General features: G+C 39.8%; 1 protein-coding gene and 1 long non-coding RNA gene across 4 annotated transcripts in view; one reads left to right on the top strand and one right to left on the bottom strand.

The window, feature by feature from the left end:
- Positions 1-4,179: 4,179 nt before the first annotated feature.
- On the bottom strand, positions 4,180-21,774 carry LOC140511497 (uncharacterized). The gene is made up of 4 exons (XR_011969570.1): positions 21,135-21,774; positions 9,432-9,483; positions 5,427-5,572; positions 4,180-5,172 (listed from the first exon to the last, which is right to left on the bottom strand). It is a non-coding gene; the product is annotated as an uncharacterized lncRNA (long non-coding RNA).
- A 150-nt stretch (positions 21,775-21,924) lies between these two features.
- The window catches only part of ERICH6B (glutamate rich 6B), a 99,248-nt gene continuing 96,770 nt past the window's right edge, over positions 21,925-24,402 (top strand). For all 3 annotated transcript variants that reach the window (XM_072617200.1, XM_072617201.1, XM_072617199.1), the window contains exon 1: positions 21,925-22,066. The gene's annotated coding sequence lies outside the window, so the exon portion shown is untranslated. The remainder of the gene's footprint in view (positions 22,067-24,402) is intronic.

The following is a 24,402-nucleotide window of genomic DNA, read 5'->3' as shown; positions in this document are numbered from 1 at the left end:
ACTGAAGAGACTTCATCAATACTTCCAGTTCGGTGTCAGGCTCAATTTACATTTATGAGTTTCTCAGCGTAGCTTGTGGCTGATGGGGTTGGTCACTGTCGGCCCTTTCCCCTCTGAGCTGCAGCTCTCACGTGACTGACGCCCAGCTGCCCTCCCTCCAGGTCTCAACAAACCTTCTCAGACATCATAGGAATACCAGAAAGCTAATGGGGCCAGTTTCCACATCCAGCTCTCCTTTTTCCGTACTGTGCTGCATTTGCAGACGTATCTCCCTCACTTTGGGGCTGTCTTTGTTGATTTATTTATTTTGGGGGGACTCTTTGTTTGTTTTGAGGTGCCCATACCACACTAACTTGGCTCAACAATAAATGATGAAAAACGCTTCTACACATTCCCATGTCCTTACTCCCCTCTTCATACCCCTGGATAATTCATGTTATTCCATGAACCTTCCCTTGTGTGATTTTAAATGCCCTGAATAAGTAATAGCAGCTAGAACTTTGAAGACTTGCAAAACATTTTATAAATATTACTTCTTTGGATTATCAACAACCCTAGAAGGTAGGTGCTATTATCATCACTATATTGGAGGGGAGAAAACTGCAGCAAACTTGCCCAGAGTCACTAGACAGCAAGCTTTTCAGCTCAGGTTTTCCTGTCCAGCACAATATTTCTAGGCCCTCTACCTGCCTGCTAAATAAAAACCTTTTGCTTTCAGCATGTACTAGCCCATCTGTCTTTCCAGTACAAATCTCTCAGCCCAGCTTCCTCTTTTCAAAAGCTGTTCAATCTGTAACAGACAGAAATTGGGGTCGCTGGGGTTTTCAGTCCCTTTCCTTAGCCATCCTTGTCTGAGAAGCCATAATTCAGCCAATGAGCAAATCACTTCACCTTTAGGAGCGCGTGTTTCATCATCTCTAAAATGAGGGTCTTTGAGCCGATGACATTTGAGGTCCTCTCTAGCTATAGAAGCTGTGATCCCTGCAGATATCCCTGTGATCCCTACGACCATTAGTAGTAGCCTGAATAATGATAATATTCATGCCATGGGGCCATGCTTTCCATTTTTATTCAAATTCTAAGCTGCAGGAATTCTGTTTTATTCTAAACTTGCATTGACTTCTTCATCTTCCAGTCCTGTGGACCCTTCCTCATATGTTTCATTTCTCATAGGCTCCTAGATGCAGAGGACAAAAAGGCTGTAGAATTCAGTTAGTCTGAACCCCCTCATTTCACAGCTGAGGAAATTCACAGAGAGGTCATATGACTTGCCCCAGATCACAAAGGCAGTGAAAGGAGCAGGATTGAAACCCAGATCCTCTGACTGATGGCAATGTTCATTCCATGCCTCACTCTGTTACTGACTTACTGGACTTCAAAAACATGCTTTGGCTGCTATTTCATCCTAGAAATCAGCACCAGGGGCCTCCTTCCTCTGGAACATCCAGTCTCCTCTATGTCCTCACCTCAGAATATCCCTCTTCACCACCTACCCTTCATCTCCCATTGGCTAGTTTCTCCTGGGGTCTCCATTTCCATTCTGTAGAAGGGTCAGCCTTCATTCGTCCTAGCTCAGCTCTTGATTTTCTGGACTTCAAAATGATGCCCTTATTTGTCAGGTACCTTCATTCCCTAATCCTCCTCCTGCCCCATCCCACTCATATCTCCTTTTAGCTGTTTTTTTGTGAGTTGTCTTCTCGCATTAGAATGTAATCTTGATATTCCAATATCCTGGCTTTTTATTTTTTGACTTAAAATTGTATCCTGAGCACTTAGCACAGCACCTGGTATATGGTAAGCACTTAATAAATGTTTATATCTTTCCTTCCTTTCCACTTTCCCATTTCTTTAATGCACTTACTGTGGAAAATCATGAATTAAATCCTTTTTTGCCTTTCATCCTGCAACCAGGCTTGAAGCTCTGATAAGATGGAAATAGTATCTTACCAAAACTACGTGCTTCCCTCAACAATTAGCAGAGTCCTACACACAATAAATACTATTTATTGTATTTAGACCTAAGTAGTTAGTCCTATGTAGTATTTAATCCTAAGACTCTTAGAGCTGTAAAACACTTATTTAGTCCAACACTTTCATTTTACAAATGCAGTAAACTGAGGCCTACAAATGTTGGTTGACTTGTCCAAGGTCACACGGGTGAGTGAAAATTTGGACCGTGCCTTTGTCTTTAAAGGTTATCTTCATTTTGCTGTAGTGCCCAGCCTCCCTTGTGAACTGAGCCAAAGACGACAAAGAAGACAGCATTTTCATTTCCTCTTAGCACATGCATTCAGGAACCCCATCCAAACAATCAGAGAATATATGCTAGGGAGCTCCTAAGGATTTTTTTCCCCTCTCAACTGTGTAATGTTCTATAATTCTTCTTTTCAATGATTTTCTTTCTCTTCTCCCCCCAGACTGGGTGATCAATCAAGAGAAGTTTCCTGTGAGCAAAAGAAGAAATTTCACAGTTATACTAAGACTAGATTCCAGCCCCCAGATTGTTTATTAGGAACTCTACTGAAAGCTCAGCCACACCCATGAGCACCTTATCAGGGAGCCTAGCCCAGAACAGATGCCCGCTGCAAATCCTTCTGGGTCTGGCAAGCAGTGGGGGAGAGGTAGGATGGTCTCCACAAAACCAGAAGAATGAGGATTCAGGGGGAATTTTAATCAGAGAATATTAGAACTAGAAGGAACCTTGAGGTTTGTAATGTTGCTCTTCAGTCATTTCAATCACATCCTACTCTCCAAGACCCCATTTGGGCTTTTCTTGGCCAAGATGCTGGAGTGGTCCCCTGATCCTCAGTGTATTAATGTTTCTGCTACACCCGGTTGCCTCTTTAGCTTCCAGAGATGGCAGATCACTGTATCTCCCTCTTCCTCTTTTTCCTTTCTTCTTTCCTCAGAAAAACTCAAATACACAGGGTACCACACAGGCTAAGTTGGCAAATATTCTTTTTTTCCCACTGGCAACATTGTGGTGGGAAGGCGGGATGTTTTCTGCCTCCTTTTTGGTCAGTCTCCTTAAGTTGGTGAGATTGTTGACTGCCTAAAAGAAATTTTAAAATGTATACAGCATTTAAGAGAAAATCTCTCTTGTTCATGCTCAAAGAACAGATCATCCCCTTCCTTTGGCTAATTCAATGTAAAGGCAGAAGTAAGGGAAAAGAGAAATAGAAGTTAAGGTTTAGGGATACCAGTAACTTTTGGATGTATGCATGTGCGTACACAAACACACACACATAATACACACACACACACACACACACACACATACACATCTCTTGTACTTATAAAACATTCCCTCTAAACCCAGCAAAAAGATTTCTTTCTACCCATCGGCTTTAACCCAAGGTTCACTGACAAGAGAGTGCTCAGAGATAAAGTACACTGGCAATGAGGCAGATGCTCAGAAAACACAGATGGCCAAAGGGTAGACTCATGGTTTCTGGTTTTTAGAAGTGTTTTTCTTCCCTCACAGAAACCTCATGACATTCCCTTTAGATGTAGCGCTCTGCTGGACTCCCAAGGTCAGAACCTCTGTTGAGTCCACAGCCCAGAATTTCCTTCTACATGAGAGTTCTTACCCCTTGACTTTGTCACCATCTTCAGGCAACTGTCATTCCACATCTATCAGCAGGCACTACCTCAGCTTCTGGTCCCTGCCTCTCAGGTGGCCATGGCTACTGCCTCCTACACTGGTAAGCTGGTTTGCCATTAATCACCAAAATTCTGAACTGGCTTGTTTGAAATAAACAACCAGGGGTGTGTCTGAATGGTTCAGCCAATCACAAGACGTTTCCTATGACTTTAACCAATAATCAAAGAGTTTTATTCCCCTCAAGTTGATGAAGGCTTGTTTGAACTTTTGGTTCATTGATTAATTGATTGACTCAAGCTGAGGTGGAGAAGGGGAGGAGTTTGTATGACTACATTAATTACACAGATATAATTTGGGAAGTGGGTAAAAATAAAGATAACATGTGACAACATATATAAAAATGTCATAGTCTTAGGATCCCTTGGGGATGAGACTATATGATGACATCTGACATCTGCGACTGTGCTAATGAAACGATACAGTTCTTGTCCTATAGAGCACTAGGTTGGGGAGAGACCCTAGAGGCTGGACAAATTTTCCTAATAAGAAATGACATTTCCAAAAGCTAAACCAATTTGATTTGTATTGACTCCTTTTTCTACCACAGTGAATGCCATGCGTGATGTTGGGCCCAGCGTAAAATTAGAAAAGAACGGGGCCAGCCAAATAAGAAAAAATAACATCAATGGTCAGTAAATAACAATAACAGATAGCATATTAAATTATCTCATATTTGAAACTAACAGCAATCCTGCAAGATGTTTTGTTCACTTGTTTCAGATTCTTCATGACCCTAAGTGGGGTTTTCTTGGCAAGATACTAGAGTGGTTTGCCATTTCCTTCTCCAGCTCATTTTACAGATAAGGAAACAGGACAACAGAGTTAATGCATTTGCCCAGGATCATACAGCTAGTGAATGTCTGAGGTAGGATTTGAACTCAGGTTCTCCTGAGTTCAAATCCGGTGCTCTTTCCACCTGTCCATCTATAAATACTCTTACAAGCCCTGCTCTCTTCCAGTTACAAGACAAGTCTGCTCCATCTGTACTTAAGCCCATGGGTGATCTTGAGTAACTCAGGAAGGACCGCCCTAAAGGCAGACACTTTTGAGACCAAGCCTGAGCACCAAGGGTATCTGGAATAAAACAGCACAGTGGCCTACTCTTCTTTAGCTAGAAAACAGGGTCCTAGAATTTCCTCTCTGCAGCAGTTTTTAATCAGTCTTTCATTTGTTTAAGCCTGCACTTTGACTAATTGGATGTGAGGAAAGATCCTCTGGAGCATCAGAGTGAAGTCTGAGCTTGCCCTGGAGCCCGGTCTTCTCAATGTTTATGTTCGGCATTAAATACCTCATGCAAAAATAATGCCTTTGACTCCTGAGGCTCTCTCTGCTTTTTCAGAAAAATCCTCCAGCCAAAGCATTGGGGCATCCATGTTCCCGCCAAGAGGAAATTCACTCCGATTAGTAAATGTGAAGAGAAATTATTCTTGGCTGCTTTGTAGCCGCAAGTTGTCCTTCCTTTGATCAGCACTGGAGCAGCAGGGCTGAGTTGTCTGGTTTGTGATTTTCTAATGAAAAAGAGAAAAAATCAATTTTATTAAAAATGTTTGGAAAACAAAACCATCATGAGGGAGCCCAAAAGTTCAATCTTGGACAGAAAGGCTCTACAGTTTGTGAAGGAGGTGGAGTGAACACTAGATTTCCCATCAGAAGATTGGATTTAAACATGTTATGATAGGTAGGCTGCACGGTACAAAGGAAAGAGTTTTGACTCTGGAGTTCAAAGATGTGGGTTGAAACTCTGTTTCTAGCACTTACTTACCTATATGACTTTGGGCTCCTCAGTTTTCCTTTCTGCAAAATGAGAGGATGGGACTTGGATGATGGTTTCTAGGCCTATGGTCCTATTTTCTTATGCATGTGACCTCTGAGAAGCTCCTTTATTTTTCTGTGCCTCTGTTTCTCCATCTGCAATATTATAGAATTGGACTATTGGACCATGAAGGTTTCTTCTGGTTCTAAATCTTATGATCTGATTTAAGTGGAAACTCTATCTTGCAATTAGGGCAAGAACTGGGGCTAATGAAACCATAAAGTCTTCTTTGCTGAACCCAGAGAGAATGAGCTAACCATTCCTTGTTGACCTGTTAAAGAAATCTGTGACAGTGGCCTCTGAGGGCAGGTACACAACAACACAAATTTAAAGGTTCAAAATATTAGGCTTCCCATTTGTGACCCTACCACCTGCAATGGTAATTAATTACCAGCAGCCTCCAGTGTAATACTTTCATAAGCAAGGGATGACCCAGTTTCACTCTTAAGTGGCAGGACAGGCCACAAATCAGCCAAAACACCCACAAACACACTGCCGGGGCTGTTCGACCTGTATCTGTGTTGAATGCCAAGTGTTGCATAATTTATATTGAAAATCCTCTCCCACACATCTACGAAAATACTTGTTCCGACCTTCGCTCCCAATCCCAGCTGCATTAAACGGGACTATAAATCATGAGTGTGCAGGCATCCAATCACAGCCTGGCTTTGCTGACTCCCGTTGACACTCTGAGGATGATGAGTTCATGTACTGCCTGGAACAGGTTATAAAAATTATACACGTTTTAAGACAACACTTCAAAAGACTCCTTCTTTTAAATCAAGATAAGTTGTGTGTTTGGGTGAGCAGAGAACATAGAAATAAATGGAGTCATCAGTTCACAAAGACCACTCTATTTATCTACACCTTTAAAATACTACCTTCATAGACAAACTCAAATATTGCAAATGGGATTTAGCCTCATTTTAACACCTGCTTCTCTGTTTCCCAAGACTACAGTATAAAGATGAAGCTGCTTCTATTGTCTTTTCATCCAACAGCAATGTTTTGGGTTGGGGTAAAAGACTAATGCAAACTCATCTCATTTCCTAATAGAAAATGTCTTGTTTTCACATTAAAAGAGAGAAGGAAATACCTAAAGATCACTTTTAGAAGTTGGGTTAATTATCAGGAACTCAGAGAAACTTGAGAATATTTATTTGAACTGATGCAGAACAAAATTAGTAGAACCAAAAAGCTAAAATTAGTAGAACCCCCTCCCCCCAAAAAACCCTAAACTTTATGACTAAAACAATGTAAATAGTGTCACTAAAATGAAGTTGAATTCTGAGTAATGGTTAACAACCAATGAGGGTCCTAGAAAAAAAAATAAGAAAACAGACTTCCTCCCTCCTAGCAAAGAGGTTGGGAACTGTTAGCGTGAAATATTATATACGTTGTCAGACAAGATTTCTACAGCTGATGTGTTTAATTGTTTTTCTTTGTCACAAAGGAGAGTTCAATCAGGAGGCAAATTGGGAAATGACATTATAATATAAAGACAAGAGGCATTCATCAGTACTTTTCTTAGGACCCATATGTACAAAAATATTTATAGCAGCTCTTTTTTTGGTGGTAAAGAAATGGAAACTGAGGGGATGCCCATCAATCAGGGAATGGCTGAACAAGTTGTGGTATATGAATCTAATGGAATACTATTGTGCTATAAGAAATGATGAGCGAGTAGATTTCAGAAAAACCTAGAAAGACTTACATAAACTGATGCTGAGTGAAACGAGCAGAACCAGGAGAACATTGTGTAGTAACAGCAACATTGTTCAAGGATCACCTTTAATAGATTTAGCTCTTCTCAACAACATGATGATCTAAGACAACTCCAAAAGATTCATGATGGAAAACTCTATCCACATCCAGAGATTCTGAATGCAGATCTAAGCACACCCTTTTCTCTTTTATTCTGTTTTGTTTTCTCTTTCTCAAGGTTTTTCCATTTTGTTCTGATTCTTCTCTGATAACATGACTAATGTGGAAATATGTCTAATATGATTGTATCTGTTTATCAGGATTGCATGCCACCTTGGGGAGGGGGTAGATAAGGAAGGGAGAAAAGTTTGGAACTCGAAATCTTATAAACGTGAATGCTGAAAACTAAAAATGAATAAAGTATTGAAATCCTTTTTTGAAAGTATTTTTTTCCTAAGACAGATGTAGCCAAATCGGTGGAGCAGATAATATATCTCCTAGAGTAGTGAAAATGTCAGACCCACCTAGCCATCCTTCTAAAATAAAAATAGCTGATATTTACTTTGATTTTTCATTCTTTTTAAAAATCACTTTAACATTAGTACGGTCTAGTGGAGAGAGAGCTGGCTTGAAGCCAGAAAGGCCTGGGTTCTGATTGTGTGACTATGAGCAAACTTTTTAGCCTCTCATTGCTCTAGAAAGTACTTTGAGACTCCAAGTTGCAGAGCAGGTCTCGACTTTCATTGATAAACATTTTCTTCACCTGTGGATTCCTTGTACCATGGAAATCATAAGATCATAGATTTAGAGCTAGAAGAGACCTTAAAACTATTGAACGTAATTCTTTTCCCCCTACAAAGGAGGAAATGAAGGCAGAGAATAATCAAGTGACTTGCCCAGGGTCACATTGGTAGGAAGCATCTGTGAAATGACCCAAATCTGCAACTCCAAATCCAGTGCCCTAATTCCTACACCCCAATAACTTAATGTTTGTGGTAGGAATCCTTGTCTTAATTGATCCTCTCAACTACCCTGCAAAGTCAATAGGGAAAATAGAGTGCCCATTTTTACACATGAAAAAACTGTGGCTGAGAGAATGGAAATCAAGTACAGCTACTAAATGACAAAGTCAGAACTCAAACCCAGGCCTTCTGACTCCAAGTTCTAAGCTTTTTCCAGTACATCATTCTGACTTATTATCTTTTAAGACTATACTGAGGAAAAGGAAACATTTTTGGCTCATAATAATCAAGACTATGAACAGATTGTTACATCTGATTATGGAAGAGACACCTTCAGGATAAAGATGCTAATAGACTTCTGTTTTCCAGTACCTAGAAGTCCCTACCCCAAGCAAGAAACTTCTCAAGGGAGAAGTCATATCTTTCAGAGGAGGAGCCACTGGAGGTCTGTTTAGAATATACCACTGAAGTACTACAACCATGGTTCAGGGCTGATATGAAGACATTGTGTAGGCCAATGGCATCAAACTCAAACAAAAACAGATTCCTTGGCCATATGTTGACTTAGAAAACCACAAATTCACATTATCTCTGTCATATTGCATTTCAAGTATTCCTCAATTACATTTTAATCTTATTCAGGTCCTTGGGAGTTTTGGTGGCCCTGCCTGGCAAAGAGTTTTGACATCTCTGCGAAGACTAATGGAAGACGTAGAGTGACTAATATTGGACAACAGATCCCAAGTGAGCACTGTATTTCAGTCATTCTATGAGATATTTGTAATATGTCTCAATTTGGAAAAGACATCTCTATAGTCTATGCTGTAGGGCTAGGACTGTAGAGTATTAGAAAAATTATCCCTATCTGGGTGACATCATTGAGAATCTGAAGTAATGTGAGGAGGTTATGGGTATCAGTAAGAAGACAGGCATGTCAGCATTTTTAGGACCAATAGACTATTCCAGGAATTATTAGAACACCACAGGTTGCAATTCAATACTGTACACCTTGGCCATGCATGCATCCCATACAGGAATTTGACTGAGAGTATCACCATTAGTCAATAAGTTAACAAGCATTTATTAGGTGTGTTTAATATGTTCCAGGTACTGTGCGAAACACTGGAAATACAAAGAAAGGCAAAAACATGATCTCTTCCTTTAAATGCTCATGTTCTAATGGAGGAGAGAACATGTAAACAACTATGTACACGTAGGTTATATGTTGAGTAATCTCAAAGGTAAGGTTGGGAGAGACAAAGAGAAGAAAGTTGGAATCATGAACTACCTGGAAGTGCTGGTGCAACTGGATGACTGCCACATCTTTGGAAAGACTTGACCTACATGAGGAAAGACCAAGAAAAGTGTCTGATTAGTTTCAAGAGGCTATATGAAGCCATCAGTTGACAAGTGACAATTTTTCAGATCATCTTAAGTTCATGGGCCTCTCAGCAGAGAGTGAATACTAATCTCCCGAAGATAAAAATGATTGTTATACAATGTCCATGTCTAACGAATCTTAAGAACTTAGGACTTTTCTAGGGTGTGGTGATTATGTCAAAAATGCATGAAGAAATATGTTCTCATTGGGCCTCTCTATGATCTTACTCATGATCACATGGCTAACAAAAAGAAAAGCAAAAAGGCCTCATCTCATATCATTTGGACATCATAGGACTGGAAAATATGAAAAAGGTTTCTAGGATTGGTCAACTGCCTTACACATATGCCAGTGTTGAATAAGGCAAGCTTAATGGGGATAAGCTAGAAACCTTCCCAGCAAGATGAAGCAAGTGAAACAAGGATGCCCACTGTCATCGATATTATTCAATACTGTATTGAAAATCCTAGCAATAGCAATAAAAGAAGAAAGAGAAATAGAATGAATCGGAATAGAGAATGAGATAATAAAACTATCTCTTTCAAATAACATGATGATATACTTGGAATTAAGTAAGCCTAGGGAAACTCTTTGTATATGGATGCCAGACTATCTTGTACCAAGGGAGTGATGGCCACCAAAAAACTTAAATCTGTCACCAGAGGAATTTTTGACAATAAAACTCATCATCCTATTAGAATCTTTGGCTTTTAAGTGTAAGCATTTAATAAATACCAGTTGTTAAAGCAGAATGTCACTAAGTTCAAAAAATTGTATTATGGAATTCAATGTCAAGTGTGGACAGACAGCAACATACTGCCCTATTTTGATCAGGACTAATTTGGATGCTGCCTGTCAGAAGTAAGGGCTAGACCTAACCAACTGTGTGTTTATCATGCACTAGATAACAGGAAAGAGTAGCATTACAGTAGATGCTCTGTCTCAGACTACATGAGACTGATGCTATGATAATGACCACTGAAGAAAGCAAAGGCAACCTGAAATGCAGAGGATTAAGCCTCTCTTGTATGAAAGAACAGTTGAGAATCTAAAACTTCCACCACAGACTACCATAAGTCAACATGACCTTTTTGTTGTATTAAGTCTCCTTTATCCTTGGGTGACTTCTAATATAACTTCATGATGAGGAATTATGAGAAGTGAAACAAGTCAAGAAACAAAAAAAGTGATCTTTAGAGAATCAAATTTCTTTCCCTAGAAGAAACTCCCATTGTTAGGGAATGGCAGTTGAAACTCTATACAAATGAATGCTAGACTGAATTTTAACTGATCCCAAACATGGTACCAGGAAGCAGTTGGCATCACCCAAGGTGTTTCACTCTCTCATCATGAAAGCACTGTCTGATGACTTTGGAATGTTGGGTCAAAGGAAAACACCAAGAAGGTATTCAATGGAGTCTACTGGTCCAACATAGCAGTAAATAAGTCTATAAGAAGTTTGAGGTTTGTAGTCTATTATCTTCAAAGGAAAGTTCTGCCAAGTCATGCTATATTACTTAATACCAGCTCTCAAAACTTATGATCACCAACATTTTCCCCCTGGGAAGAAATAGAAAAATCATGAACAACATCCTCTATGTATTTCACCCAATATGTCCAGGCCTATCCAACCAAGAACCAGAAATCTTCTGCAATATGACTTCCCTGTCAGTCTCCTTCTGGGAGGTAGAAACTTCAAAAGCAAACTACTTAAAGAAGCATTATCCCTGGCAGAAATAATGAAATCCGGAAGCAAACTTTCCCTCCCTCACCCTAAACATGCCAAAAGTTCAGTACTGAACAAGCTGAGCACCCCGAGGCCTGAGCAGAAAGTTCAGGGTAGTCAACGTGTGACATTTCTGGTACGTGTAGAACTCACTCTACATTTTTCTCTGCCAGGGTATGGAAGTGGAGACAAGCCCTTAGCTCTACATTTCAGCTCAATCTTGCCTATAAAGTTTCTGAAGATGGGCCTTTTCTCAAAGCTTAGACATAAAAAGAACTGAAGATATTTATTACAACGGATATAATGTAAGACATGACAGCAAAATTTTAGGCATTGAAGGACAAGAATAGAAGTGGCTGCTGTGCCTGGGACTGCTCTAGATTTCACCCCATTGTTCCACTCATGGAATGTTGGGGGATCCCTGGGGATGAGATAGTCCATTCATCTAGGGACCAAGCTCACTTGGGATGCTTCAGGAACAAACGGAGGAAGCAGTTACTATATAGTCTTTGCTATATAGTATGCGATATGTGCTTTGTATATAATTGCAATATATGTTATTAGCTGTCATGTATAACATCTTTCCCTGTGTAATACACCATTATTAAGAGCATACACTTCCTTGATATATATGCTAGTATATATATATAATATTGTTATATCATGTTATGTTTCTTTATTAGTCCTATGTATCTATTTCTGCATGCAACCCTCTTATATGAACATTATGTCGGTCTATGAGACTTGAATCTTCTTCTATTGACAATGTTGTCTTCTATGTTATATGGCAGCTTGGTGGCACAGTGGATAGAGTGGCAGGCCTGGAGTCAGGAAGACTCATCTTCCTGAGTTTAAATCTTCCCTCAGAAACGTCCTAGTTGTATGACCCTGGGCAAGTCGCTTAACCCTGTCTGCCTTGGTTTTCTCAGCTGCAGATGGAAATGGCAAACCACTCCAATATTTTTGCCAAGAAAACCCCAAATGATGCCACAAAGAGTCAGATATGACTAAAATGATCAATAACAACCACATATATGTTGCAGTTATGAATTAATGTATTGTGCTTCTAGCCTCATGCTACTCCAATGTGAATGCCCTGCATTAGGCATGTAGATTATGCTATGAAATTGGAATGATTGCTGGTAAAAAATACTTTTGCAAATTTATGTACACAGCATTCCATGTCTGCCAATAAATATTTAAGTGCCAAGGCACTATGCTAAGTGCTAGACATATAAAGAAAGGCAAAAAATAGTCTTTGCCCTCAAAGAACTAACAATCTTAAGGGGGAAGGACCACACATGAAAGGAAGCTACAAGGTGGGGGAGGTACCTGGTATAGAGATGTAATGGAAAAAGAGTCCAGAGTAGTGCAGCTGGATGGGAAACATTTACAGATGCCCTGATGTTCTCCATGTATTTTATTGAACTGCAAAATTTTTTAATAGGGGAGAAAATGTAGAATGGCTCAAAACTTAGAGGTTTGTTGTCAGTTAGTCCACAAGAATTTATGGAAAATGTGTTGTATTCCAATAACTGTGCTAAGTGCTGAGGATAAAAAAGGCAAAATCAGTTCCCTCAAAGAGCTTCCATTCTGATTAGGAAGACAAATATAAATACCTAGGTAACTATAGTTAGAGTATGGAAAGGGTAATTTGAAAAGGAAAGACACTAGCAGCTGGGGAGAACCCCGGAAAGGCCTCCTAAAGAAGGTAGAACTTATGGTGAGTCTTCAAGGAAATCGGGGACATCACAAGACAGATAAAGTGCCAGAATATTGCAGGCATGAGGGACAGCCAGGACAAAGGCACAGAGATTGGAGTATAGATTACATGGAAAGGAGTAAAGTATAAGAAGACTGGAAAGGCAAGTTCAGATGCTAAACAGAAAGGTTCTCTTTGATCATGCAAGTAATAGAGAATCACTGGAGGTCATTGAGCAAGGAATGGTCAGACCTACGCTTTACAAATGGAGGTTTTGATCACTGTAACAGCAAGCAATCCAGCATATACAGGAAAGCCTGATGTACAGATTCTTAGATCTGCTTTTCTAAAAGGAAAGCAATTTTTGAGGGGTCAAAAATCTATTTTAATCAAACATATATATCATTCACTTAGTTCAGGGGGAAACGTCAGCACCCTGAACTTCAGAGAAATAAAAACCAACAGATAGGGCTTCCAACTGACCATAAGCAATCCATACATCAAAGATCAGTAGACAGATCCAACTGTTTGAGCATACATACATAGTTACCAGAGAGAGAGAATATCTGGGTTTTCAAAAGCAGAGGGTTCCTTAGTGGTTTCCCAGAGTCTCATCAGGCCAAACACTTCCAATGAGTAAGCCCCAAAGTAAAACCTCACCTCAGAGTATTTATACATTTTTCAGAGCCAGAGAGCCCTCTGACCCAGTGCCTCAGTAGAAATTAACAAAAGGTATTGAGGCCTATTAATGGGCAGCGAAGATCTTCAACTCTTCCCCCACCCACCATTAACCTTAAATTACCATTACAGTCACCATATGGAAGATGGATTGGAGTGACAAGAAACCTGAGATAAGAGACCCGTAGAAGTTTAGAATAAGATCAGGCAAGAAGTGATGAGGTACATGATCACTGAAGCTATGGACACTAATGAGACTGCTAGGTGAGAAAGGCTACAGAGAGAAGAAAGAAGGCTCAGGACAGAGTCTTGGGATACTTTTTGGTTAGTGAGTCATGAAGAAACAGCAAAGGAGAATGAGAAGGAATGATTCTATGGGAGAACCAGTGGACAGAAGTGTCGCAAAAACCCAGAGGGGAAAGAATATTCAGAAGGAGAATCAGATGCTGCAGAAAGGTCAAGAACAAACAGGATTGAGAAAAGACCGTTAGATTTGATCATTAAGAGATGATAACTTTGAAGAGGGCAATTTCACTTGGATGATGAGGTTGGAAGCTGGAATATGGATTTAGAAGATAATGAGAGGAAATGAAATGTAGATTCCAAGCATAAATGGCTTTCACAAGGAATTTAACCACAAAGGGAAGGAGAGACGAGAGAAAATAGGAATGATCAGATCAAGTGTGGGTATTTAAGAATGGGTGAGGTATGGGAATGTTTGTAGGAGGCAAAGAAGGAGCCAGTTAATAGGAAGATGTTAGAAATAAGGGAGGCGCTAATTACAGCAGGGCAATTTTCTAGAGAAGTTATGAGAAGATGAAATCAAGATGGAGAAGTTAGCTTTTCCAAGGAGAAGGGTTACCTCTTTACCTAAGACCAAAGTAAAAGAGAAGATACTGGGAAAACACTCACATCTGAATGATGAGAGAGGCAGAGGAGGGAAGAAGGGGGAAGCCTCAAGAAATTGTATCAGTTATTTTGGTAAAATAAAAAGAGAGGAGATCCTCTGCCAAGATGGGGTAGGAGACACCATGGGAGGTTTGTGGAGAGATGAGAAGGTATGCAATATTTACTGTGGAGACTGGGATCAAGAGTCAACTAGGAAGAGGTAAAATGTTTGCCTTGATTCAGTGAGTGCCCAGCTGAGATTAAAAAACATAAATTGGTAGTGGACCCAGTCAGTATAATTTAATGATTTCCTCCATCTCTGTTCAGCCTGAGTGAAGGAGCCAGTTGGGAGGAAGTAATCCAGAGTTGGGGTTTGGCAAGATGTGATTATCAATAAGAGAGAGGGAAAGGTTTGGGGAAAGAAGACAGTGTACAATTGAATTGGTTCATAAAGGGATCAAAATAGGGAAGAAAGGAGAGGATAACCAGTGTAGAGATGTCAGTCCCATCTGTATGGAAAAGGCAGGAATTGAGAGCAAAGTAATTGAAAATGATGGTGAATAGCCTCATTTGCATGGGAGACCCAAAGGATCTTGGGAAGCTGAGAGAAACTGTGATGCCTGTGGTATATAGCCCATTATGATTTGTTGGAAAATACACATGTATATACTCACATATGTACAGATACACATCTCTATCTACATATGTATACAAAGGTAGATATGTGTATATATATGTATACTTATATAAGAATATGTATACATATAAATATATGTGTATATTGTATTATATACATGTATATTGTATTATATACGTATGTTTACATGGGCATAGCTATCTCAAACTATTATTGCCATAAAATATATAGATGTATAGATAAATTATATATAATGGTTGCAATGGTGTGAAAGTGAGTGAATGTAAGCAGGACTTAATAATAGCTCCTCCTAACAGGAGGAAATAAATTCAACGAAAGATTAAATGTCTGTGGGCTCTAATTAGCAGGGCCCACTCTGCTAATTAGAGGGACCCCCTTCCACTGACATGACTCTCAGGATTTTACAGAAGGCAGAAATATCTTGGCTGGGACAGAATGCTGGTATACCTAGTTGTGTCTGTTACATCTCCAAGTTGGAGTGACATGCTTTTTAGAGAGAAGCAAATAGGAGGATATCCTAATGCAGAAGAAGAAAAATAGAAGGCACTGCTTCCAAATCCAAAGGATGGGCAGGCACATGGTCAGAACACCAGTCCATGGATCCTAATCCTGGTCAAACTGAGTAAAGCCCAACAGGTATGAAATAATACAACATAGAGACTGATATTGGAATCAAAAAGCCAATGGGAAGCTTAAAAAAGCAGAAAGGATAGAGTCCAATCGCTAACTTAAATTGATCACTGAATAAATTCCTGGGAATGCACAATCTTTTCGACTTGCCAGGCTGCCATGCTGTTCTCAGTATCTCAAAATGCCACCACTCTGGTGGGTCTGGAACGTGATAGAAAAAACAAATCTCAACAAGGACAGGACAGTTATAAATGACCAGATAAGAAAAGATCTTTTTGGATGCTTTTAACACTCAGATAGCCAGTTCTGTGAGCACAAAGACAAACTCTACATAGTGTTTAGAAAAGATAAAAGGGGTGGTACTATGTCAAACCGAATAAACGTAGAAATGTAGGAGCCTGCCTGGACTGCAGATGGAAATGTGGCAAAAAAGGAAAAACCAGTCAGATTTCTAAGGATTAAAAAGATAACAACGAAAACACACACACAATAAAATTACATTATATGACATCCTGTCCCTCAATATTCCATCGATTTGGTTAGATTGGTGAGGTTGGGGGTTCAAATCATGCTCTGCACGTGGATAGACAGTGATGTATATAGTTTGCCTGTCTCACGTAATAAAGCAAACCTGTTTCCTGGTCCTCTGAGACCAGTGACATGGGATTGACTATCAAATGTTTGTGTGTGGACAAGGGCTGGAATACTCTAAGTGAGAAATCGTATTTGGTTTGTAAGGGATTTCAACATTAACAGGAAATCATTCTTCAATTATATGAAGCAAGAGAAGAAGACCAAGAAAAATGTCAACCTTTGATAAATAGGGAGGGAAAGCTGATTACAGAGGACCGTGACAAGGAAAGGGATTCTTTTAATATTTTTTAACCTCTCTAGTCAAATAGAAAAGCAATGTAGTGTGATCAGATAGCGAGAGCTAGGGAACCCTGGGATGAAAGAGTGGGAAGCCAAACTAGAATAAAGAAGAAAATAGTTTAAAAGTGCTTTATAAAACTGCATGCATTCAAGTCAGCAGGACCTGATAACATGAATCCCGGTGCCCTTGAGGCTGTTGTAGCAAAGGCTCCAGTCCCTGAATATTAGAAATGGAAAAATAAGGGCCCATCTTTATAATAAAGATAGAAGGGAGACCCTAGCAATTACAGATTACAGATTAAATCACAGCCATGTTTAGAGCTGGAAGATGTCTTCTTGTCCTCATTCCCCTGCAGTGGAGGAGGACCCAGGGTGTGCAGAAAAGGAATAAGAAGACAGTCATCAGCTCTGAGGAAAGGAAAGTGTAAGTAAAAGAGGATGGAAGCCAGTCCAGGGGGCAAAATCAGAAATCCTCAAAATCCTCCGGTTCTGATGGGGCAGAGTACAAAGCAGAAAGGTCTGAGGGAAGATCGAAGTCAAGGACAGGAGGGAGTGGAATTCCTTACAGGGCAGCATCAGGATAACCACATTAAAAGAGAAGCTTGGCCTTCAATTAATGACAATTTGCTTCATGGAAAGAATCATGCAAAGTCAGCATCATTTTATGGATGTAACTTAGAGGTATTAGGACATGGTGGATACAGCGGCATTTGGAGTCAGAAAGAACTGGACTCAGTCTTACCTCTGCCAAAAACTAGCCATGTGGCCATGAGGAAATTGTTTAACTTCTCTATGCCAGCAGACTGCTTCTTTTCATTTATCTAAGTTACAGATGTGAAAGAATCATGGATGCTTAATATATTGGAGCAGCCATGCCCAATGCTCTCCCTTTCACCAATCTTCAGCTAAAGGCAACATTGGCATGGGCTGGAAGAAAAGAGAGCTTAGAGATTATTTGGAGGAGGAGTTCTTAACCTTGTTTGTATCATGGACCCTTTGGCCAACTGGTAAAACCTGTGAACCCCTTCAGAATAATAGTTTTAAATGTATTTTAAAAATACAGAAGATTATAAAAGGGGAATAATCATATTAGAATAATGCCGTACTTTTTCTCATCTTAGTTAATGAATGGATTCCCTGAAATCTAGTCTAGGTATGATCTTTGGGAGTCAATTAACCTCATATGAAGGACCCCAGATAATGTTTAATCATGCCTTTTATGTGTGAAAAAAAAATGAGGCCCAGAGAGGTCAAATCAATGCCCTGTTGTGGTTGGAGGTACATCTGCCATATAGATCAGGCTTTTGATCAAGACAGGTAAGCTATGCCTACCTGAATCAATACTGTATTCTTGCTGCATAGCCTTTCCCTGCTGTGGTTAAAGAAGCCTTCTTTTGTTAACTATTGGATATTCTACAAGTGTCTCGATCTCAAACCTGAATTATCAGCTGGTCCTGAGTCATGGCTGACCTACAACATATGCTTGTGGCCACATTGATAGTTTTTAGTGGAGTAATGAGTAAGAATCAAAATTTCCCAACTCCTGATGGTTCTCTTTACTCTCTGTTAATGCTATTTGCTCAGAGGAACTGGAAAAACATGTTCAAAGAGATCTTCAACTAATCAATTTTCAGTCCCCTTGAACAACATGAGGTAGTAGGAAGCCTCCAACTTGGCTCTGTGAAGAACACAATGTGCCAGACCAATTTAATTTCCTTCTAGGAGAGAGTGACAGACAGATACCAGGAAGTAATAGATGTAATCTCTCAGAATTTGTTAGTCTTTCCCTTCTGCTCCCCAAGACATTTTCATCTAGAAACTAAGGCTATATGGGCAGAATCAGCATACCTGAGAATGGAGGGCTTTGGGAAGAAGGGGAGAACAAAAGCCAGGATGCTGCCCACCATGTTGTACAAGTGAGGTATAGGGGAGGAGGAGGAAAGCTCACAGGAAGGACAGTAAAGGCAACTGAGTTCAATACTGCTCTAAGGTAAATGTAAGAGAGAAATGAACAGTCAGTGCCAAAGGGACAAGGGATGTGAGGTCATTCAGTTTATAAGGAAAAGTTCTATCCATCTTCTAGTCCAGGAGTAGGGAATCTGTAGTCTCAATGACACATGTGGCCTTCTAGGTCCTTGGGTGTGACCTTTTGACTGAGTCCAAGTTTTATAAAACAAATCCCTTTATTAAGAAGATTTGTTCTGTGAAGTTTAGATTTAGTCAAAGTACTGCGCTTGAGGACCTAGAGGGCCACATGTGGCTTCAAGCCCGCAAGTTCCCCACCTCTGAGCTAGCCTATTGGTCTCCAAAAGAAAGAGGATGGAACTTGGCCCCTGTTATATGGTCAATCAATCAGAGTGTGGCAAGACGGGTAGTATCTATCTCTCACCTATAATGGCCAATCATGGGTCTTATCTCCAAAACAATCACACTTATATTTTACTTATTACAGCCCAGCACTTTTCCACCCATTCCACTCTCTGTTGATGATGTTCAAGTAACCATCATGCCCTCTTCTGAGCCCAGCTTGACCCTTGAAGGCAATTGTAACCTAATCCAGAATGGGCATTCACAGAAGGAGAAGAGGCGCCAGCAGAAGAATGCTCCATTGGAAAGGATTAAGAGCACTCAAACTACTCCCTGGCTAGCTAGGAGACCTGGACATTATGAGATGCTTAATTAGTGTGGGTTTTAAATGAAAATGAAATGTCTATTTCAGTCATCCCATAAAGTTGTCTTTGCTATTCAGGAGAGTACAATGTGTGATATGATGCTGTTTTCACGGGATCGTGGGTTTAGTGATGAAAAGGACATATTTCTGCCTTTGTCAATGAATGCTAATGAATCTTCTATGTTTTATACATTTTCTGTGACAGAAGACATAATCATCTGCCCTGTACTTGATATTCCTATTTATATTTATACATGTATAGGCATATATATAATATGTATGCATGTGTATTATATTTATATATCAAAAGTTTTGAAAGGTTGCCCACTTTTATTATCTATCACCCACTTTTGGTAAAACCTTAGATATGAGTCAACTCTAAGCTTTGCTTTAGAGATTCCTTCAAATTCTCTCTGGGATCAGGACAAAATAGACCAGAGAGTGGGAGAGATATATATTCCCCTTCCTTCAAAGTCAAGCCCCCTTTGTCTTTAGCAGAGGGTAAAGGGTAATATCTGAGGTTAAGTGATTTGTTCACAGTCACACATCCATGTGAATTCAATTCAACAAATTTTGTTGAGTAATGTTCACTGGCAAAGTAGCTAAGACTATTCATTAGTTGAGAACAATAAATATTTTAAATATATAGGCAACTAATAGAATTTGAACAGGAGATTATTAAGGTTACAAAGTCAGATCAATAATTCACCACAGAAGCAAAGAGAACAAGGATCCTAGGTCACCATTTAGAATACAAATAGATAAAAAATGGTACAGGCACCTAGGTCTTAAAAAGACACTTATGCAATTGAAACAAATATGACGTGCACAGGATTTTTGGTTATATACAGTTCAGTCAGTGACATGAAAGCTCCATGTAACCCCACAGCAGGTTATTTAAAGGATAAAAGAAGAGAAAAGAAAGGGAAGAGGAAAAAAAGGAAGGGGAAGAAAAAGAGAGAAAGGGGGGGAAAAGAAAAAAGAAAAGTCATAGTGGAGTCACATATTGGGAGCAGACCTAGAGAGAAAGTGGACCAAAGTTGAAGAATCCACCTATACCCTATGGGTTCCATTTAGGACCCAAAGGCTCCTGTAACCTAACCAACTCTTATGATCCTGGTAATACTTTGTTGTTGTGTTTGTCCTTTGTGATCAAAGAGGATCATGACATCAAGATGATGACATGACTTGCAGTTGACTTTGATTTAAGTGAAGGAGGGCTGTGCAAGGTCACCAACCTTACTTTCTTCTCCTGAGTCATCGGGGTCCGGTGACCTGATATTCATCAGGACAGCTGGAGATGGCCCAGGATGCAATGAGAGACCATGGCCCTTTCAGGATAAATATTTTGTAATATCATTAAGAAGGATTACCTTAAGGTAAAGTAATGGAGCTTCCATTGATGTTCCACAAAAGAACAAAAAGAAGGGTAAACTGAAAAGTACCAGTTCCTTAAAACTCTTAGCAAAGACTGAAACTCCCTCCTACTTAGTCAATCCATGAAAGCTAAAGAGAAATTGGTCTATTGATGCAGTAAAGAGAGTTAACCTAATATAAGACAATGGAGGTCAAGTGTCCTATTGATTTTCCTATATTATTAGGGAGAATCAGTCTTTGACCATAAAATGGTAGTCATTATTGTCTAGTTAATACATGGAATGTACATTCCTTGAGGGCAGGGACTACTTCATTCTTGTCTTTGTACTCCCAAAGTCTAGCTCAATATCTTCATCACTGTCTCCACAATCATCTTCATGCAAGATTGCATTAATTCTGAAACTCACCTCTTCTCAGTATAGGCTGCCTCTGATTTTGAGAGGGTGAAAAATAGACAGAGGAAGTCTTCTACTACATCCTCCATTTAAGGAGAGTGCTCAGGACACAATCCAGCTAGAAGAAGTCAATACACTCCCACATGAGTATCTTTCCCTTCCTTGAGTTGCTTTTCTTCTATCCCCAGGGTTCATTTAGCACATGCCTGGCATATATAATATATGTTCCTTGACTGACTGACTACCTGATACTGAGTAGATAGCTAATACATGCTTGGTGACTATCACTTATTGTCCAAAAGCATCTTTTTCTTCTGCCATCCTTTTCTCCTGCCATCCTTTTCTCCTAGGAACTATATAAAAAATTATCAAAAATTTTTGATGCAAATAATATCAGATTTAAATGATTAGAGAAATATGGGTAGGCAGGGCCAACATAGTAAGACTATTCCCAAATTACATGTTTGCTTACAATCCAAATGGTTATTTGAGCATTCTAGAATCTAGCTCATGTACGGAAGAGAGTTCCAGAAGGATCACTTCAGGGATCACTAAGTCAAAATCATTAGTGTCGAAATTCTCCACAGAAATTTCAAAAAGGCAGGGCCTCACAAGTTATATGGACTATGGGGAATGGAGCTGCCATTTTATTGCCAAAGGCTTACTCTCCCTAGTGATATAACTAAGTCAATGGGTCACCTTAAAATTACCTTTTTGAATGATGTAACAAAGCATGAACAAGGGCTACCCTTTTTGGGGTCATCAAAGTTTGGGTAGGGAGACAAGCAACCCTGCCCCAGATTTAGAGCTTTTAAAGGTGTTGATGCCATTAAGCCCCCTAAGGAAGGGCATTATCCATGTAACTAACTGTGGGCGTGAAGTAGTAAAAACCACTAAAACCAACTGAACCTGAAGGATCCATCTTTCCACCTCACCTGACTTGTGTGAGTCCTTCTTATGTGTTTAATGATTCAGTTTTTTAGAAAGAATCTCAATGCATTCCTAGCCCTTGCTTTTCATTTTTTTGGTCCAGTTCTTGCTAATTTTCTCTCTTATGTGTTTGTGCCTTTGAATGTTTGACCTGACTTTGGGGCTTTGCAGTTCAGATCTCATTATTCTATAAGATTAAATCATCCAGTACTCCCATACTGAAGGATAATCTGTTTTCCATATTTGCTACCACCAATAAGTGCCTAGTTGCCCTAGTCTCATTTGATTGGATTGTAATCTAAGAGAAGGGCAAAAGCAAAAATGCTCGGGCAGCAAACCTAATTAATGATCTACTACTCAGGTCCAAATTCTACAGAAAAAAAATCTCCCATGAAGAGCTAAGTATGCTTCTGCCTGAAAGTCTGCTAATGCATTCTCAGCTCCTGGAGCTGAAGTCCATGGAAGGTGTTACCCTTGGGCCTATGTTTATAAATGCATTGACTGAGAAAACAAACAGCACCCCTCTTGTCAAGTAAGAGATTTGTGTTCCCCTGGCAACTGTGAGGTCACAGACCTTAACTAACCAAAGAAGGCTGTGTAACTAGCTTCCTATGGGGTTACAGCCCCACAAGGGACGCTCATATGTTCAGTGCCAGTCAGGCAACCCTGCCTGAGCTCTGCCAATTTTATGGCCTCTGAAGTCTCTCACCTGAAGGGGACTCTTTCTGGGGGGTATTTGCCATAAAAGAATCAGTCCTCAGGACACATGTAATACAGTAGTGTGACATGAAATCTCCTCTTTCCCCTCCTTTTCTCCCTAGAGTGACTAGGTGTTATAGGTCTCCTGCCATTCTGGCTTCTGAGGTAGACATACAAGCTGCATCTCTGTCTTTCTTTCTTCTCCATTGGTCCCTTGGCCCTTCAGTTTCTAAGCAACATGTCCTAGTGTTCACAGGGACTAAAGTCAAAGCAAAGCTGAATCTTCTCTGAAAAAGGACATAAGGGAATTGGGAAAATCCTCCAAAGTTCCCTCAAACTCTCTACATAAACTCCCAAAGAGCATTTTTTTTCAAGGGCCTTCCATCACCTGATAAAAATACCATAGAATGACTCAGAAGGGTCCTCCAATCCTGCTTAAGACTAACCTCTGATTCCCAACTCTTGCCATGTTTTCCTCCCTTTTAGCTTCTGTCTCCTTTTGGTCTCTAAGAGGAGCCAACAGTCTGATTTCAAGAGGCCAGTAGCATGTCTGTCATCACACACCAGAAACCTAAGTGAACAGAGTGTAACTTAATTTTAAAAGAGACATGGAGGATGCTTTTATGAACAAAGTAACCTGATCTAAGTTATTAGGTGATGCATTTAACCTTTCAATGGCTCAGATTCCCTGTAAAATGGGAATGATTAATAAGGAAATTATCATTCTTTGGTGAGTGGATAAATCTTAACAAGGCATCCCAGAGGCCATCTTGTTCAACCCTTTCATTTTACAGATGAGAAAACTGAGGCCCAGGGAGATTTAGTGAGTGACTTGGCCAAAGTCACACAACGTAACACACATGGCACTGGAAACTCAAGTCCTCAAATTCCAGAACTGATGTCCTTTACATTGTACCATAATGTATGTCTGCCTTTATAGAACTTAAATGGGTATCTTTGGGGAAATGTGAGATCAGTCACTGTGGAGTGATGTTAGTACTTCAGCATAGTGCAGTGATCACCAGATTCCCAGATCAATCACACGGTGTATTGGGATTACACCAAGGCCCTGTAAGGAACTTTCTGAAAGGAAGATAGGATTCTAGATTTGGGTCATGCTTCTAGCTTCAGTTTGTCAGAAGCCAAGTGTGCTTGCAGGAGAAAAAGAAAGATCACTGGATCATAGAAGGGACTTAAAAATATGGCTATCTCTACCCTTTTCATTTTGCAGATAAGGAAATTGAAGCCCAGAAATAATGATTTGCCCAGTCACACTTATAGTAAGGGGCAAACCTAGGTTTTCTGATTTCAAATCCACTGCATCACTCTTAGTGTGGTACCAGTCAGTTATTCTGGCTAGTCTACATAAGCACCCAATGCTTCTTTAAAAAAAAATAATAACTTTTAAAGCAATATATTGAATACAATTTTGTCTGTGGTTGTATTTTTTGCTCCTTTCATTGAAACTAGCAAACTCTTTTCTAAAGATCCATAATTTACTTGAGACTGTGGAAAAGGAATATAGGAGGGGCAGAAAGAGGCATTCACGGTACCAGTATTGAGGAGTGCAGCAGCTGGCTGACCATTTTATTCATCTTTTTGACTCTTTTACCAACAAAGAAGCCTGGGTGAGCAACATGAGTAAATAGGG

Source organism: Notamacropus eugenii, chromosome 6 (genome assembly GCF_028372415.1).
Source record: "Notamacropus eugenii isolate mMacEug1 chromosome 6, mMacEug1.pri_v2, whole genome shotgun sequence".
Lineage (NCBI taxonomy): Eukaryota > Metazoa > Chordata > Mammalia > Diprotodontia > Macropodidae > Notamacropus > Notamacropus eugenii.
The sequence above is the reverse complement of the archived record's forward strand: the minus strand, read 5'-3'. Positions and strand labels throughout refer to the sequence as shown.